Source organism: Trachemys scripta, chromosome 2 (assembly GCF_013100865.1).
Source record: "Trachemys scripta elegans isolate TJP31775 chromosome 2, CAS_Tse_1.0, whole genome shotgun sequence".
Lineage (NCBI taxonomy): Eukaryota > Metazoa > Chordata > Testudines > Emydidae > Trachemys > Trachemys scripta.
In genome coordinates, this window is record NC_048299.1 from 172,038,259 (window position 1) to 172,055,069 (window position 16,811).

The 16,811-nt window shown below is 43.6% G+C and overlaps 1 protein-coding gene across 1 annotated transcript in view; it reads right to left on the minus strand.

Moving 5' to 3' along the window:
• NEDD9 (neural precursor cell expressed, developmentally down-regulated 9) overlaps nt 1-16,811 on the minus strand; it is a 132,299-nt gene that overhangs the window by 95,025 nt on the left and 20,463 nt on the right. The window lies entirely within an intron of this gene.

A 16,811-nucleotide genomic window follows, 5' to 3' on the forward strand; every position in this document is an offset into this window, starting at 1 on the left:
GAAAAGTAAACTGGATTTTAAAAATTATTTCAATTTTAATAGTTAAGATGATATTTGTAACATATTATTTATTTGCATTGTATTGCAGTAGAACCTAAAGTCAGGACCTCACTGACGCTGTACAAACCATAAAAATATAAGGGATTCTCTCTGCACTGAAGAGTTTTTATAATCTGAGGGTACGTCTACACTACCCGCCGGATTGGCGGGTAGCGATCGATCTACCGGGGATCAATTTATCACATGTAGTGCAGACACGATAAATCGATCCCCAATCACTCTCCCGTCGACTGCTGAACTCCAGCTCGGCGAGAGGCAGAAGCAAAGTTGACGGGGAAGCCACGGCCATCGATCCCGTGCTGCGAGATGCAAAGTAAGGGATTCTAAGTCGATCTAAGATGCGTCTACTTCAGTTACGCTATTCTCGTAGCTGAAGTTGCATATCTTAGATCGATCCTCTCCTCTCCCCTCCCCTCCCCCTCCCCCTCCCCTCCTCCCAGTGTAGACCAGGCCTAACTTTTGAGCTGTTTGTCAAGCTATCCTGCAGTGTCTCAAGAGCATAAGTACCAACCTCAGGGCAGACTATTAAGAACTAGGGCATATACCCAAATTGGCTGAGAGTTCTGTACTTTGATTTCATAACCAATTATCAAACATAACATGGAGTCTCAGACAGTCCCTTTGGGTACACCAGTCTGTCTTGCCAACCAGATGAGCATATCTTTGTGACCAATGGTCCCTTACATCAAGGATCATAGCAATATTCAGGTCAGTCCCAAAGCATCAGTCATTTACCTCAGGTCAATTGCACTTTAGATCTCACACCAAAGACAATGCGTGTAGCCAATCCTATAATAAACTATCTAAAGATTTATTGTACAGGAAAAGAAAACAAAGGAATTATTTACAAGGTTAAAGCAAATGAACCTAAACACACGAGTTATAATCTTATGTTTCAAAAGGTAATAGAAGCTTCTATAATAAGCAAGCTCTATACAGGACCGACTCCAGGGTTTTTGCCACCCCAGGTGGCCGGGGGGGGGGGGGGGGGGGGCAGCCACCACCCGCAGGGGGGGGGGGGGAACTTCAGCGGCAGCTCCCCGGCGCCGCTTTCTTCTTCGGTGGGAATTCGGTGGCAGGTGCTTCCCTCTAAGAGGGACCCACTGCTGAATTGCTGCAGAACAGCCCGACGTGCTGGCCCTTCCCCTTGGCTGCCCCAGCTACCTGCTTGCTGGGCTGGTACCTGGAGCCGGTCCTGGCTCTATATGTCCTTTAGGGCTAACCCAGGCTAAGCACTGGGGTTCTCTTGCTTATTCCTAGAAAACCTTGCCCTTCAGAATCCAAGCAGCATAGAGGATACAGTTCCTTTGTATTAGGGGTTTTTATTCCCTTCCCCCGAGCCCCTTGTGCTCTGAGCTGCAAACTCTGCTGAGGAGAGGAATTTCACTTATGACTCATCTCCATTGTGGGAAGGAAGAATAAACAACAAAGGCTTTTGTCCTCTTTAATGCTCCACACTAGTCTGTCTGGTGTCCATGAGTCCTGCCAATTGGGCAGGATGTATACCTTCAGTTGGAGACCAGTATTTCACGCAAGGTTATGTCTCTCTCCTGTCTGGTGACTTACAGTTAGAGGTTTATAATACAAATGCTCAAATATTATTTATAACATGAGGTACAGATGTTAAAAGTGAGATTAATGCAGGCACCAGTTTACAAGCATCCCATAAAGTCTAAACACATTCTTGTAATTCTAATACCTCTTTTAATAATACTAACACACAGGTGAGCCAGACTGATTCCAACTATGTATTTGTCAGTATTCAACTGAGGAATGGGGGCATGACCTGGCACCTGGTATGCCAGCGTCACATTGACAACCTCCCTTTAGTAGGTTTTTTTTTAAGCTTTGTTTGGGACTTCAGCGACCCAAACATAACATTGCTGAGGTCCCATAGTTATCCACTAGTGTGATGCATGGAATTTAACTTCCAATTAAGGTATTTTTGAGAGCTGTGATGTGATATATAGATCCTTGTCTAGAGGTTGGCAGGGAGAGAGTTAACACCCACTCCCTGAGTGAGATGTGGGGAGCAGACTTCAGTTGCATGCTATCATTACAGGGATCGTCACTCAGGAAACCTGTCTGCGGCTGGGACCAGGAGTGGATGGTGCATTAGGTAATTCCCCCAGCATGCTACAAGAAGGATGGGCTGGTAGACATTTAGGTTAGCTTGAATTTGGGTCAGTTCCTCTCTACAGGAAGGTGGAAATTGTGGCTGGGGGGAAAAAAAAGCCCTTGATTATCAGATGCAAAATTTGGTTGCACAGAGCTGACCTTTGTTACTCTATTAGTGAGACATCAGTCTGGAGGAAGCCTTTGAACTCCTAATTTAATACTCGTACTCTAGGCCTGCCCACAGTTTATTTGATTTGAGTGGACCTTGAAAACCCCAGTAACACTTGTCATTTGTACCCTGGAGTTAGTCCAGTTCCACAAATGACTGTGGTTCACTTGACCTGTTGTGAGGACTTAAAAAATGTTGTAGTGTCCCTTTAATTTCTACATGTCTACAGTCTCCCATATTTATAATTATGCACAGAATTCAGGATGCACATATTGTCATCTTGAATTTTCAAGACTACGCTCATGTCTTAGGCAATATTTATGCAGAAGAAGACTACCAAAAGAGGGAGAAATAACAAATTTCCAAGATCTGTAGTTGCAATAATTCAGAAAAATACTTTAAAACCCTAAACTTACAACAAATGTATTGGGTAATATGCAGGGTCTTTCAGCCAGCAGCCAAACCACTAGTAAAAGTCATGCATGCTGCCGTCTGATTTCTCTCTTCCCAGCAAATGAGGAAAACTGATGGCTTGGCGAGGGCTTCTTCTGTTTGTCTGGATGTAAAGCACAGAAGTAGCAGTTCCAATGGAAGAAAAGGTTCCCTTTTTTTTTTTTTTTTTTTTTTTTTTTTTTTGTGGGCAACAGCCAACTTTTCACTTTCTTTTGACTTTGGATTCCAAAGAGACAAGATCTGCTGACTGAGCACAATTCCTTAGCCCTACTCCAAATTATAATGTTTTTAAATCACTGTATATCACAGAGACAATCTCTTAAATATTGGGATTTCATTATATACTTTAAACAGCTGTCTTCTGGAATGTACGGAAGGATCTACTCTCTGGAACTCATCCTAATACTTTACCTAAGTATTCATCTAATACCAAATACAAACAGTAAGACCTGATCCTGCAAAGCTGCCTCACTTGGAGGTGTGCTACCTCATGGCAGAATCATGGTCATTGACCTTAACCAGCTCATTCATCTATTTGTCTCCCATTCCTCTACATCTCCATTCTCCCTTCTAGCCCCACTCCCTCCTCCTGGGTAAAATCAGAGAGTGCTAGTAACATGTGGCCCTAACATACTGAGTGGAGAAGAGAAGTATCATGGCTTTCACGCCTCCTCTTCCCTCAGCAGCAGAGCAACATCTCTTCTGTGGTAAACTTTCCCCTGAGGAGAGGCATTTGTCTCTCATCTTGCCCAGGAGCTCACACTTTGCTCAGTATTCCTTGCTCTGTCTGAGCAAGTTTTGCTCCTATAATTTAGGACCTGAAGCTGACACTGTACAGGGCTTGTCTACGTGCAGAAATGTACTGATATAACCTGTATTGCTATAGTTATACTGGTATAACTCCCCATGTGGACACTCTTATTCCAGTTCCTTTTTCCAGAGTAGCTTTTTTTTTTTTTCTGGTGTCGCTTCTTGGAAAATCTAAACTGTAAAAAGACACTCTTCCAGCATAAAAATATCCACGGTCTGGTCTATACTACCCGCTTGAATCGGCGGGTAGAAATCGACCTCTCGGGGATCGATTTATCACGTCCCGTTGGGACGTGATAATCGATCCCCGAATCGGCGCTCTAACTCCACCAGCGGAGGTGGTAGTAAGCGCCGCCGACAAAAAGCGGCAGAAGTCGATTTTGCTGCCGTCCTCACAACGGGGTAAGTCGGCTGCAATACGTCGAATTCAGCTACGCTATTCACGTAGCTGAATTTGCGTATCTTAAATCAACTCCCTGCTGTAGTGTAGATGTACCCCACAAGTGGTATTGTACTGGTGTAGTTAGACCAGTACAGTTATGCAGGTAAACTCCCCGTGTAGACAAACCCTAGTGTAGGCAGAATACATGAGGCACTGGTCAAAGAAGTGCTCCCTATTGATACAGGCAGAGTGCTGCTCAGTGTGAATGTATGTTGACTTAACTGGTATGTGCACCGCTCAAGAGAGGCCAGATGGTGGAGGAAACCAAAGAGAAGGTGATGATAGTGGTGGGGAGGAGGGAAGAACAACTGGGGTCAGCTTCCCTTACAACAAAAGAAAGAAGGGTGGCCTTTTGCTTAAGGTACAATAATAGGAGTCTGAAAGCCATTAATAATTTCATTGACCCTTTTCTGGCCAAGAGATCTAGAATCCACCCTGAAAACACCTTAGGATAGAATGCTGTAGTATCTCCATCAGCTCACAAAGACTATAGTAGAGAGCGGGTTAACTTATTTAACTTAATTTTAGATACCATACTAACACCTTCAAACTATCACTCCTAGGAACTGAAGGCAACTGATGAAAGCTTTAGCTTTATACATCTATATTCTAGTTACAGCTCAGTCAACCACATGCCACTCCCGAGGTGAGGTTTCTCAAATAACTGCACCAGGATTATTATCCTTTTATTTTAATTAATACGTTCATTTTCCCCAATCCACCCTGAGGCATGTAGATAGTTTCCCTTGCCAGCTGGAATCCAGAGTAAAGCTATTTCTCCACGATCTATGTGGTTTACCATGGTAAATCATAACATAATGATGGAAAGACAGATCCAATTAAATTCTTAGAAAAACAACTCGTCAGCTGTGTTTGAAGAAGCAAGAAAAACATAAAATGTTGCCACTCTCCTCCAGAGAAGTACAACATTCTACTGGAGCTGCTAAGGATGCCAATATATTCTATATGTTTATACTTTATGCTCTTTCATAGTACTAAAGAAAGAAAACAAGGTGCTACTGTAATGCATCCCCACTCCTTCCAGGTCTCCCACAAAGCACTTTTTTCTCTAGCATAATGAACAGACATGACATGTTTTTGCTACACACAAACAGATTATTGGTTGTTTGAGGCTGATCGTTTATTTGCTTTAATTTTTTTTTCAGTTTAATTTGAAAAATTGCTGCTTCAGATTCCTGTTGCTCTCCTAGAACTCAAAAAGTCCTTTGTGCTGAATGAAATTGTGCAGGCGGCAGTTCACTTCTAATTGGAAGGACAGCCTTGCTTTCAGCAGGATAGACTGTCTCCATGATCTAAATAGACAGCAGTGGAAGGGGAAACAGAGGTACAAAGAGGTGAAATGACCTGTCTAAGATCACACATCAGAACCGTGGGAGAACCAGGGATAGAAACCAGCTCTCGTGAGTCCCAGTCCAGTGTCTTGTTTGCTACACCACTGTACCTCTCTAACAGAGCCAGGCTGTGTTTCAACTTCCCAGAACACTTCTACCATTGTTATACTACATTAATGTTTACAGAATGGGGCCATACTGACAGGATGGGGGACTCTATTCTGGGAAGCGTGACTCTGAAAAAGATGTGGGGGTTGTGGTGGATAATTGTCTGAACATGAGTTCCTAGTATAATGCTGGGGCCAAAAGGGCTAATGTGATCCTTGGGCGCATAAACAAGGGAATCTGGAGTAGGAATAGAGAGGTTATTTTACCTCTGTATTGGTACAAATGCTGCTGGGATACAGTGTCCAGTTCTGGTGCCCACAATTCAAGAAGGCTGTTGATAAATTGGAGAGGGTTCAGAGATGAGCCATGAGAATGATTAAAGGATTAGAAAGTGTGCCTTATAGTGGTAGATTCAAAGAGCTCAATCCATTTAGCTTAACAAAGTTAAGGAGTAACTTGATGACAGTCTATAAGTACTTACATGGGAATAAATATATAATGGGCTCTTCAATCTAGCAGAGAAAGGTCTAGCATGATTCAATGGCTGGAAGTTGAACCTAAACTAATTGAGAGTGGAAATAAGGTGTAAACTTTTAACAGTGAGTAATTAACCATTGGAACAATTTACCAGAGGCTGTGGTGGATTCTCCATCACTGACCATTTTTAAATCAAGACTGGATGTTTTTCTAAAATATCTGCTCTAGGAATTATTTTGGGGAAGTTCTATGTCCTGTGTTATAGAGGAGGTCAGACTAGATGATCATAATGGTCCCTTCTGGGCTTCAAATCTATGAAATCCTGTGTGCCAATGGAACTCTGCCTGCCCCATCCCCAGAGTGACTGAGTATACTCCCTCCCAGGGCTGTACAGGCTGAGCAGGACTTGCATGCAATTGCTTCTCCAGGCTGTCAGTGGCCACTGCATCGGAGGTGAAAACAGGGGCACTGTTTCTCCTGTGTTCCCAGTGCTCCTGTCATGCTGCTAGTGCCCAGGCAATGAGGAGGAGAAGGAGGAACAGCTACTGACTTGAATGCAGAGGGGTGAGGCAGGGAGGGCATTGCAATGGCCACAAGGTGGAGGTTTTGTACTGTCTGCCAGTTAACATGCTGGATTTTTTTCCACTAGACAGTTAAGCTCCCTGCTCTTGAAGGAGAGATGGAGCAATCTCTCTGCGCTGATTACACAATACTCCAGCTGAGACCTAAAGTTCTGGGTGCCACATTTCAGGAAAGATGTGGACCAATTGGAGAAAGTCCAGAGAAGAGCACCACAAATGATTAAAGGTCTAGAAAACATGACTTATGGGGGAAGATTGGAAAAATTGGGTTTGTTTAGTCTGGAAAAGAGAAGACTGAGAGGTGACGTAACAGATTTCAAGTACATAAAAGGTTGTTACAAGGAGGAGGGAGAAAAATTGTTCTTCTTAACCAATGAGTATAGGACAAGAAGCAATAGGCTTAAGCAAGGGAGGTTTAGGTTGAACATCAGGAAAAACTTCCTGTCAGGTTGGTTAAGCACTGGAATAATTTGTCTAGGGAGGCTGTGGAATCTCCATCATTGGAGATTTTTAAGAGCAGGTTAGACAAACACCTGTCAGGGATGGTCTAGATAATACTTAGTTCTGCCATGAGTGCAGGGGACTGGACTAGATGACCTCTCAATGTCCCTTCCTGTTCTATGATTCTATGGTGACTCAGTAAGCAGAAGCAGCAGAGGTGGAGAACTTTGGGCTCATGGAGGTGACGTCTTGAGTTCCATATGGTCAGGCAAGCTGACCAGTTTGCTTGGAGGGGCACCTGCACATGCAAGCTGCAGGGGTGCCTGATTTGGGAGGAGGGAGTTGCTATTGGGAAGCAGCAGCATGGAAGAGCCTCCAGGCTATAAACAGTCTTGTTACTAGGCTTGATCGGTAAGAGGCTGGGAAACTGCAGTGTGCTTGGGGCAGGTGGACAGAGTGAACCAGGGCACCCATGCCTCGCCACCTTCCACAGCACACAGAACCCACCCTTGCCTCCACCAGACACTCAGCACCCCTTTCCCTATCGTCCCCGTATCCCCCAGTCACCCAGCAGGTCTCTTCAGGTGTCGATCACGCACAGCGCTTTACAGGGCCTCAGGCACCACCCCTCAGCACCCTGGATCCTACACAGAGCCTCTTGCACATCCCTCATCCTTTGCATTAGATGCAACCTCAGGTATCATGCCTGGAATTCCGCAAAGTCACTGTGATGCTTCCCAGGGTTACCTGGGGTTTTCAGGCACCTCACTACCACCTTCCATTAGCATGAGGGAGTCTTCTCTGTGCCTGCCAGGGGTCAGCTCCCAGCCACAGGCAACACAACTCCTCCTCTCTCAGCCCACATGGGCTTACCTGTCCCTCAGACAAGCACATTCCAATTCCCAAGTCTTCTGACCGTCCCCCTCTGGTGTCCACCCCATTATCCTCTGGACACTTAAAGAATTACATGGATTGTTATTCCCAAAGGAACAGTAAACTACAGTTTACTAATAACACCTTTCCATTTAAAACACAGCACTTAGAGAAGGTAAGTATACATTCATTTAACAAAGAATGATATTCAAATGATAGTAAACAAACACTGGAAACAGTGTTTATAAAATAAAATAATTTCATTTTTATAAAATAAAATCATAACATGCATTCTAGAGCCTAAAGTCACCTAACAAGATGCCCTCTTGTCCAATAAGATACTGCTTACCCCAAAGTCCTTCTCATTGTATTTTTCTGCCAGGATGGCTGAGACCCTTCTAGTAGGAGCCCAAGCCCACTGACAACTTGTCTCCCCATGATGAAGGATAAGTGAGGGTTCATCTGCACTCCCGATATAATTCCAAAAGTTCATTGTCTTTACTCCTTGTAGTGAGGCGGTGTCGCTCCCCGCCGTCCCGTGCCCTTGGGTGGCAGTCTCCCCCTCTCCAGGCCTTGAAGGCTTGGGCCTACTGTTGTTGCTCAGCTCCTGCCAAAGGACCTGAGTTCCTGACTCTGTATTGCCCTGACCTAGGGCCTGGGCTTGATACTATTTGTACTGTTACTGCTCAGCCCTGCCTGAAGGCCTGAGCCCCTGACCCATTGCTGTCCCACCCTGACCCTGACCCAGGGCCTGGGCTTATTGCTACTGTTTATACTGCCAGTGCTCAGCTCCTGCCGGAGGGCCTGAACACCTGCCTCACTGTTGCCCCACCCTGACTCAGGGCCTGGATTTATTTCAATTGTACTGTGGTTGCGTAGTCCTGCCTGAGGGCCTGAGCACCCGACATTGTTGACCCAGGGCTTACGGTGCTTATTCCAGTGGGCCACCAGGAAAGACCCCTACGGCTGGACTAATTCCCCAAACCTCAGCAGTGTGCCATGAGCCAGTATGGCTTCCTTCAGCCCCGGAGAGGGTTGAGCCCTGGCCAGCACCTCTACACTCCTAAACAGTATAACCACTGCTGTTTCTGTCTTTTTCCTGTACACTCCACAATCTATTGACTAGCATTTTGCTCAGATTGTAAAAACAGGTGGGGTCCAGGGTGAACCATACAATACTCAATTGGTACATGACCATCCAGAGAGAGAGAGAGGCATCTGTTTCCCCCTGCCTGACTGGAGTATGTGGTTCACTTTTAGTGCCCTGCCTTAACTCACAGACCTAGAGAAGTTTCAGAGTAGCAGCCGTGTTAGTCTGTATCTGCAAAAAGAACAGGAGTACTTGTGGCACCTTAGAGACTAACAAATTTATTAGAGCATAAGCTTTCGTGGACTACAGCCCACTTCAATTTTTAGTATATGGACATAACTCCACACACATTTTCTGTAGAAACATCTTGCAATGATCAGGATGACAAGTGTGATGCAGGCTGTCAGAGACCTTGCATGACATTTAGCAAACTAGTATGTAGCTCCCAGACCTGGGGGATCCCTTCCACCCTTTTGGCTCTCTTAAACATTTTGGTAATAACGGTCTATCGTCACCACTAGAACCCTTTTTGTTGGGGGGAGTCTGTCACCAGTTTTTCTGCATCTTGGAGGTGGCAGCTCTAGTGGGAGGGGGCAGGAGCCTGAGGGATGGGGACAAGCTGAGAGCACAAGTACAGAAGGGACCACTAGAAAACATTCTCCTCCAGGACTTGGAACTGAACCCAAGAGTCCTGAGTTTCTACGTTGTTCTTCTCTTAGCAAATTGCCGGAAAACGCACTGGCAAAGTATGTGTCTCAGCCAGGCTGATCTACAGGGAAGATAACAACCTACTATGTGTTTCAGTAGTGGCTGATCTACAGGGAAGATAGCAACCTATCACCAGTATCAGTTACTTCATTAGCTCAAGGGATAGAGGTCTGTGCTGTGGATCAAAAGGTCTGAACCCTATTGATGATCCAAGTTGGGGGGTCAATGTGGTTCCAAATGATAGACTTTCTGGGACTTTTTAGTTTGCTAAAAAAAAATTAGGAAATCCCTTTAAAAGGAACATGCAAAGTCAAGCACTCAAAAATTAGAATGAGACAGGAGAAAAACAACATATGACCATGTAATTAAACTATCACATAATTCATATTCAGAAGGGCAACCTTAATTCTGATAATTTGTTTGTCGTCCTCATTCAGTGTGGCCCCAGGCCTTATTTAACCATTGAAATGATTAATTTCATTGTTGGTCTTTCTCTGGTGCTAATCACCATAGTGTCTCAGGGTTACACAAACATTACTGAATTTATCTTCACAACATGCCAGGGAGACTAGGTGGTATTATTATCCCTGGGACAGAATATTATTTTTACTCTGGGACATACAGCAATTAAGGTTAATGTTGATATTAGTGTCCACTAATTTTAAGTGCCTGATTTGAGATGTCTAGGGCCTGATTATTTTTTAAATGTAGTTAACATTTTTATTCCACTTAATATATTTGAAATACAGCTGTCTGACTTGGGTTATACTTGTGAATACCCACCACTTCTGCATATCAGGTCCCAGTTGTTTCAGCACAGGCACCCTGAAATTGAGGAACACACAGTGGCAGTCTGCTTTCCCAGTATCACTTAGCAACTCTGGCAGAGGCAGGGACTGAATCCAAGTCTGTGGAGTGGCATTCAACTGCCTTAATCATAAAACAGAGGAACATAGAACTGGAAGGGACCTCCTGGATCATCTAGTGCAGTCCCTACCTATCACAGGCAACCCCATCATATAATCCCAATCATAAATTTATCAAGCTCTATCTCAAAGCTAGTTAGGTTGTGACCCTAATTTTGTAAGTCATAAGTTGAGATTGGAAAGCTAGACATGCTTCTTACAGCTAGGAAGCAGGCCCATTCTCTCTGAGTCAATTGCCTCTTGCTAGACTGTTCATTATTACACTCATGTATACTTGCACATAGGCACAACTATAAACCCACCCTGACCCATCTGCAAAGTGGTATTTACCACCCACTGAGTCTCTAAATGCACAGTGGACTAGTGGGAGGGAGGTCATAAGAAACAGGAGGTAATAAAGAACCTAATGAACAGCAGGAATAGCTGACGTTGGTTAATAAAAAAGCAATATAAGTAGTGTAGTTAAAAGCTAAAGGGGAAAAAAGCCCTAGTTGTCCTATTGAAAATGCACTAATCAGCAGGAGTCCCCATGTTCTAATTTAACAACAGAAGAATCAGTCCTGGGTGACAAACTAGAGCCTCAGGGAGGTGAAATACCTCCTGTAGCTGCTGCCTCCTGATGTTGGCTTGAAAAGTCTCTCCTTTCACACATCCAGCAGCAACTCCTGTGGTGTCTGCTGTTGGGCAAACAAACACCAACCATTCACTTTCTGGAATCTGTCTTTCAAGCTTAATTTAGCAAGAGACCAACTTGGTTCTGGGCCATAAATGAGCAGTAAAAGTTCTTTTAGAACCACACAGCATTCATAGGAATTCATATAGGCGTGTCAGGGAAATTATTTAAAAGTGATATCTTTTTATATTCTCTCTGTGTGTAAAAGTAAATAGAAGACTGGGAGCACATTGGGTAGTTTGTAATTGATTTCTTTAAGGAAGTGGTTCTCAACCTATTTATCACTGTGAGCCGCATCCAGTACTACCTGTATGTCCCTGAGGATGTCACATGGGCCGTAGCTGTGTGCTGATTGGGCTGCAAGCAGGCCACAGGTTGAAAACCACTGCTTTAAGGAAATAAGCATAAACTCCCATTTCCCATGCAAACACAACCAGAAATCATAGCTGTGGTCTTATGCATTGAGCAAGGCCATTTGCCTGTGGTAACAGTATGTGTCACCTTTGTTGTATGCCATGTCAAAGTCAGTTCAAAAGATTTTCCATGTATTACAGGTCAGTAGCACGCTAAGGTCTTGTCTTTGCAGCTAAAACATTGGTATTTTATTTACCTTATGCATGTGAGCTAATCTGAGGTAAAAGCACAATGAAAACTAGGCACTTTGTTTTACTGCAAGGTAAACTAGGCAAAGTCAACTCTGGGGCAGGGAGGGGGGGATAATGGTGACATTGGCAACTTTACATCACAACTTAAGTGCTTTGTCTTCTCTGTGCATTTACCTCAGGTTAGCCCATGTGCATTAGTTACCCTGAGATATAAAACACACACTTTTTTTTAAGCCTGAAGGCAAGGCCAAGGCTAACACGTTCGCCAGCATTTAATCCTGCAGCATGAAAATGAATAACTAACTGCTGAATAAAACTCTTTCCCAGCTCTCAGAAGGATCCACTTGATGGGCCAAATTCAGAAGTGATGTGTGGGGTGTAAGTTGGATCCCTGTGCCCTCCCTTACACTTATGCAGACTCCTGCGGACTGACTGTTCCATTGGCCTAGGATCACCAGAGTCACTTCGCTTTCTGGTCTCATCCCCAGCATCTTCCTCCCTGCCTTCTTCCGTACCCTATGCCGGAGGAGAGAGTGGGTGTCTTAAAGCCAGCTACACTAGGGGAATTGCTCAGCTGCCTGCTTAGGGCAGTTTAAAGTCCTCTTTGTGCAACTGGAGAGGCACAAAGAGGGCTGATTGCAGGCCAGGATTGAGCCCACTATTTTACTAAAACCATTACAAAACCAAGCAAAGGAGCAGCAGATGACCCCAATTTATGATTATCCTATAGTCTGTGGATGAATAACTTAGCATAGTTTCAAGCAGTGTTTTTCATGGTTACCTTGGAAATCATTTGGCTTATTTTTTTAGCAATGCTGTATCAACTAATCGAGTCCATAGTTGTGAAAGCTATCGGGACTCAGTAGAGGAGGAAAGATGGTCTAGTTGGAGCACTTAAGGCTACACAGCACTGATTTGTGGCATGTTTCTTGTCTAAGGTAAGTTGAGTAGGGTAGGAACATAGTACGTACCAATTTATTATCATTGTCTTTTTTTCTTCAGTGCAGGGTTGACATTTGTTCAATGCAGGGTTGTGTCCTCCAAATGTGTCAATCTTCTAAAAATGTATATATCACTGAAGTGTCTATCAGCTTTCTTGTGTGCACATTATATGTTTCTCTCAAATCTTGCGGTTTGAGATTCACCATGGTACATTGACTCGCTCAATTGTTCTGAAAGATTTTCCATTGTCTTAGGGGTAGAGGCTTATGGGACTATTTTCCTCTCAGCACAACTGCAACATTAGTGGAACTTATTTGCATGTATGAATGTGTCAATAGTCCATTTGGTGATTTGTCCCACAACAAGAGAAGAAAATATTACCTAGTAGGTTATGTTTTGAGATATATCTGGATTATATCCAGGAATATTGTTGGCATGATGTTCAGGGTATTCTCATGTTCAAATACATTTATCTAAAAAAAAATCACATAATAAAAAATGTCCCCTTATTTAAAAAATATAGTATTTTATGATAATGGTCCAGCTCATTACAATAATGGCTCAAGATTACTGTAGCGTACTGTAACATGTTTAATGTAGATCAGAAGTAGAGCACTATTTACTACCCTTCATTTGATTTAGCCAAATAAATAGTTCCCCACTATTCCATAGTAATGAGGTGTACATATACAGTCGAAGCCTCGTTTTGACATACGTTCACACTTCAGGGTCAATCCACTTTTATTTCAAGGGGAACAACTCTTTCCATTTTTTCTCCTCTACCATGTCATGATTCCTCTCACATCTATTGGTTCAATTAATTAGTTGAAATCTCACTGCTTAAAAAAAAAAAAAAAAAAAAAAAAAAAAGCCAAATAGTTTCCAGTATTCAAGGATAACCACAAAAACACTACTTAAAATATGCTAAGTTATTCATATCCACCAATCCCAGAAAGATACATCCTTAAACATCAGAGGGGTAGCCGTGTTAGTCTGCATCTGTAAAAAGCGACAGAGTCCTGTGGCACCTTATAGACTAACAGATGTATTGGAGCATAAGCTTTGGTGGGTGAAAGCTGATGAGTGGGTATTCCCCCACAAAAGCTTATGTTCCAATACGTCTGTTAGTCTATAAGGTGCCACAGGATCCTTAAACAAATATTTCATTAGTACACCAGTTAGAGTCCTAAGCTTACCTATAAATTATGTCAGCTCAGAACAAAGGAAGGGCAAATTGCTTGTGGCCTCTTTGCAACAAAGGCTTGCCATAAAGTTCATCATGTCTTTGGCAGTAGAGAAACAAAGCCATGTATGTAAACATTTTGGGAATGAGTTTCCTTAAACTCTTACAATAATGAAAAACACTTGTTTGTTTAAACCTCTAAGTCTGCTGGAGCCCAGTTGTATGAAAGCCTCACTTTAGAATTCCATGGCTCAGAATAAAAATGACCTCATCTTAAAGATGGAAAGGTGAGTCCATGAAAATGTGTTTACCTCACAGCACAAGGCAAATTGAATCTACTAAGTGTTAGGTTATTCACACTACAATAAAACATTACATGTTAAACACAGCTGAATGACTTTATAGTACTTGAAGTTTTCCAACATATGAAAGCAACTTTTCACATGTTTATGTTGCCACAAATGTACTGCAAAATACAACACCTCTGTGAGACTAAATGTGGAACTATCAGCCAAAGCAATCGTGGAACTATTCCAGTGGGATGCAGATCAGATGAACTAATCGTTGCTTTTAGATCCATACATAATATGGACTCCGGTCTGCTCTCATTTACACCAATACAAACCTGGAATTGCTCCTCTGAAGTCAAAATAGTTCAATGTTCAAAACAATTTCACTCCCTTAGTGAGAAGTAATAGTTAATCCAAATGTACATTGGTGTCAGTATAACTGAGAGCAGAATTTACCTCTTCTTCAGGTGTGGGTTCATGAAGAGCTTGTGTGGCTTGAAGGCTTGTCTCTTTCACCAACAGAAGTTGGTCCAATACAAGATATTACCTCACCCCCCTTGTGTCTTTAATATTCTGGGACTGACAGGTCTACAACTACACTGCATACCAGTGTTTGGGCATTTATCACTAGAGAGAAGATGAAGCAAGGGATGGTGCAGTGAGGAAGGATTTTGACAAGTCTTCTAGTGATGTCAGCGCTTGCTTTACTACTAACCAAAAACATGGGGGTGGGGGGGGAGAGGCGCTGACAGCCCTGTTCCTTCTTTCGTAGTAGCAGTTTCAGTTCACAAAACCATGACCCTTGCATCACCTTTGATGATATTGTTTTTGGCCTTAGCACTCTAAACTCTTTGAAAGCACATTTCTGGATCCAACAAAAAACTGTCTACCATGAAGGCCACACAAAAGTTAACTTTGAAGGAGTTGATAGCAAGAAGAAGGAAATATGACCCTAACTGTCCTTTCACAAACTGAACTACTCTCAATTGCTGTTATGTGTCCCTTTCCTCCCAGTGAAGCCACTGGCTTCTGCAACATATTACAGACTGCTGCATTATGATAACAGGTATCATCCAGAAGGGATTTCTCAAGAAAAAACTGCCCCATGCCTCTGCAGATTCTGTGTGGTGAAATGCAATTCCAAGTATATGTATACCCAGAGGTAAGTGGGCAAAGTGAAGACTACATGACAATCACTGCACTGGGTGGTGGTCAGCTGACAGACCCTTCTGCACCGTCCTTTTCCTTAGCTTCACCTGTTCTAGGCTTTTGGAAACTCATGGCACAGCTGTACAATATACTGAAACCCTCTAAGGCAGCCACAGTGAAGTGAGTCCAGACACCACCAACCTTAGCCAGATCCTCTTACTAATACACCTCAGAAAACAAAAACCGATGAAGCAGAGTGAAACATGTTTACATCAAAACATGCATGTTAGTATAGTGGACCATCTTTTGACATCTCTCGTATTGGGATTTCAAGCATGCTGCAGTGTAAACAATGCTGTGTTGCCACAGTGCTAAATCCATGCTGCAAGAGCTTTCTGTAGGTCATGAATCCAAAACCACACAGCCAAAATGATGACTGAGGTTTTGCAGAAGAAAAATTGAAATTACCCCCAGTTTATCCCCTAGTTAATAACAAGAGTAAGAGTTGCAGCACAGTCAGCACTGCATTCTGAGCCAGATTGCCTTTGTGTAAATAAGTTGGATAAACCCAGAATAGTATTTTTTTTTTTTTTCTTTCTTGAACTCTTGTCTTTTGCTACTGTTCTCTCCCCCTCCCTCCTTCCTGGAGGACAGTTTCTCAAAAATAGTCTGCCTGTCCCTCTTCCTTCTTGGACTCTCTCTTCTCCCCCCCCCCCCCCCCCGCACGGACAATTTTCTGTTGCTGTCACACTTTGATTATCCTTCTCTTACTGCCTAAGAACAACCACAGTCTAGGCCCATTGGCCCAGTCACTTTGCACTGTTCCACTTGTGCAAAGGAGCACTAACCCAGGCAGATTAAATCCCTCAAGGGGCATCCTTGGATGGCACAAAAGTCATGTTAAACCCCTGGTAGTTGCCAGTATAGGGGGCATGGCTGGGAGCAATACAGTATGGTCAGGGCTCCCTTTGTGAGGTGATGAGTCATCTCTGAACTAGAGCCTGATTAAGCCACACCTGGTGATAAGTCATTCCTCCAGCCAGTCCACAAGCCAGGAGCTGGTCTGGTGACTCTCAGGACAGGTATAGAAGCCTCATAGGAGAAACAGTAGCTCAGTCTGCCCAATGTGTCTTCAAGGCTTGGAACTCTCCCCTGCCTGATAGCAGTGCCAGACTCCACAGGCTTTAACCTGCTCCAGCTCTGCTCTGACTCCAGCCTTGTTCCCAGTCCCTCTCCAACTCTGCCCTTGCTTTGTTCTAATCCCTCTCTTGATTCCTGGCCTGGCTGCCAATGCACTGATCACTAGGCCCAACCCACCACACCGTAGCTTCTGATACCCTGGCACCCCAGCACTCCTGGCT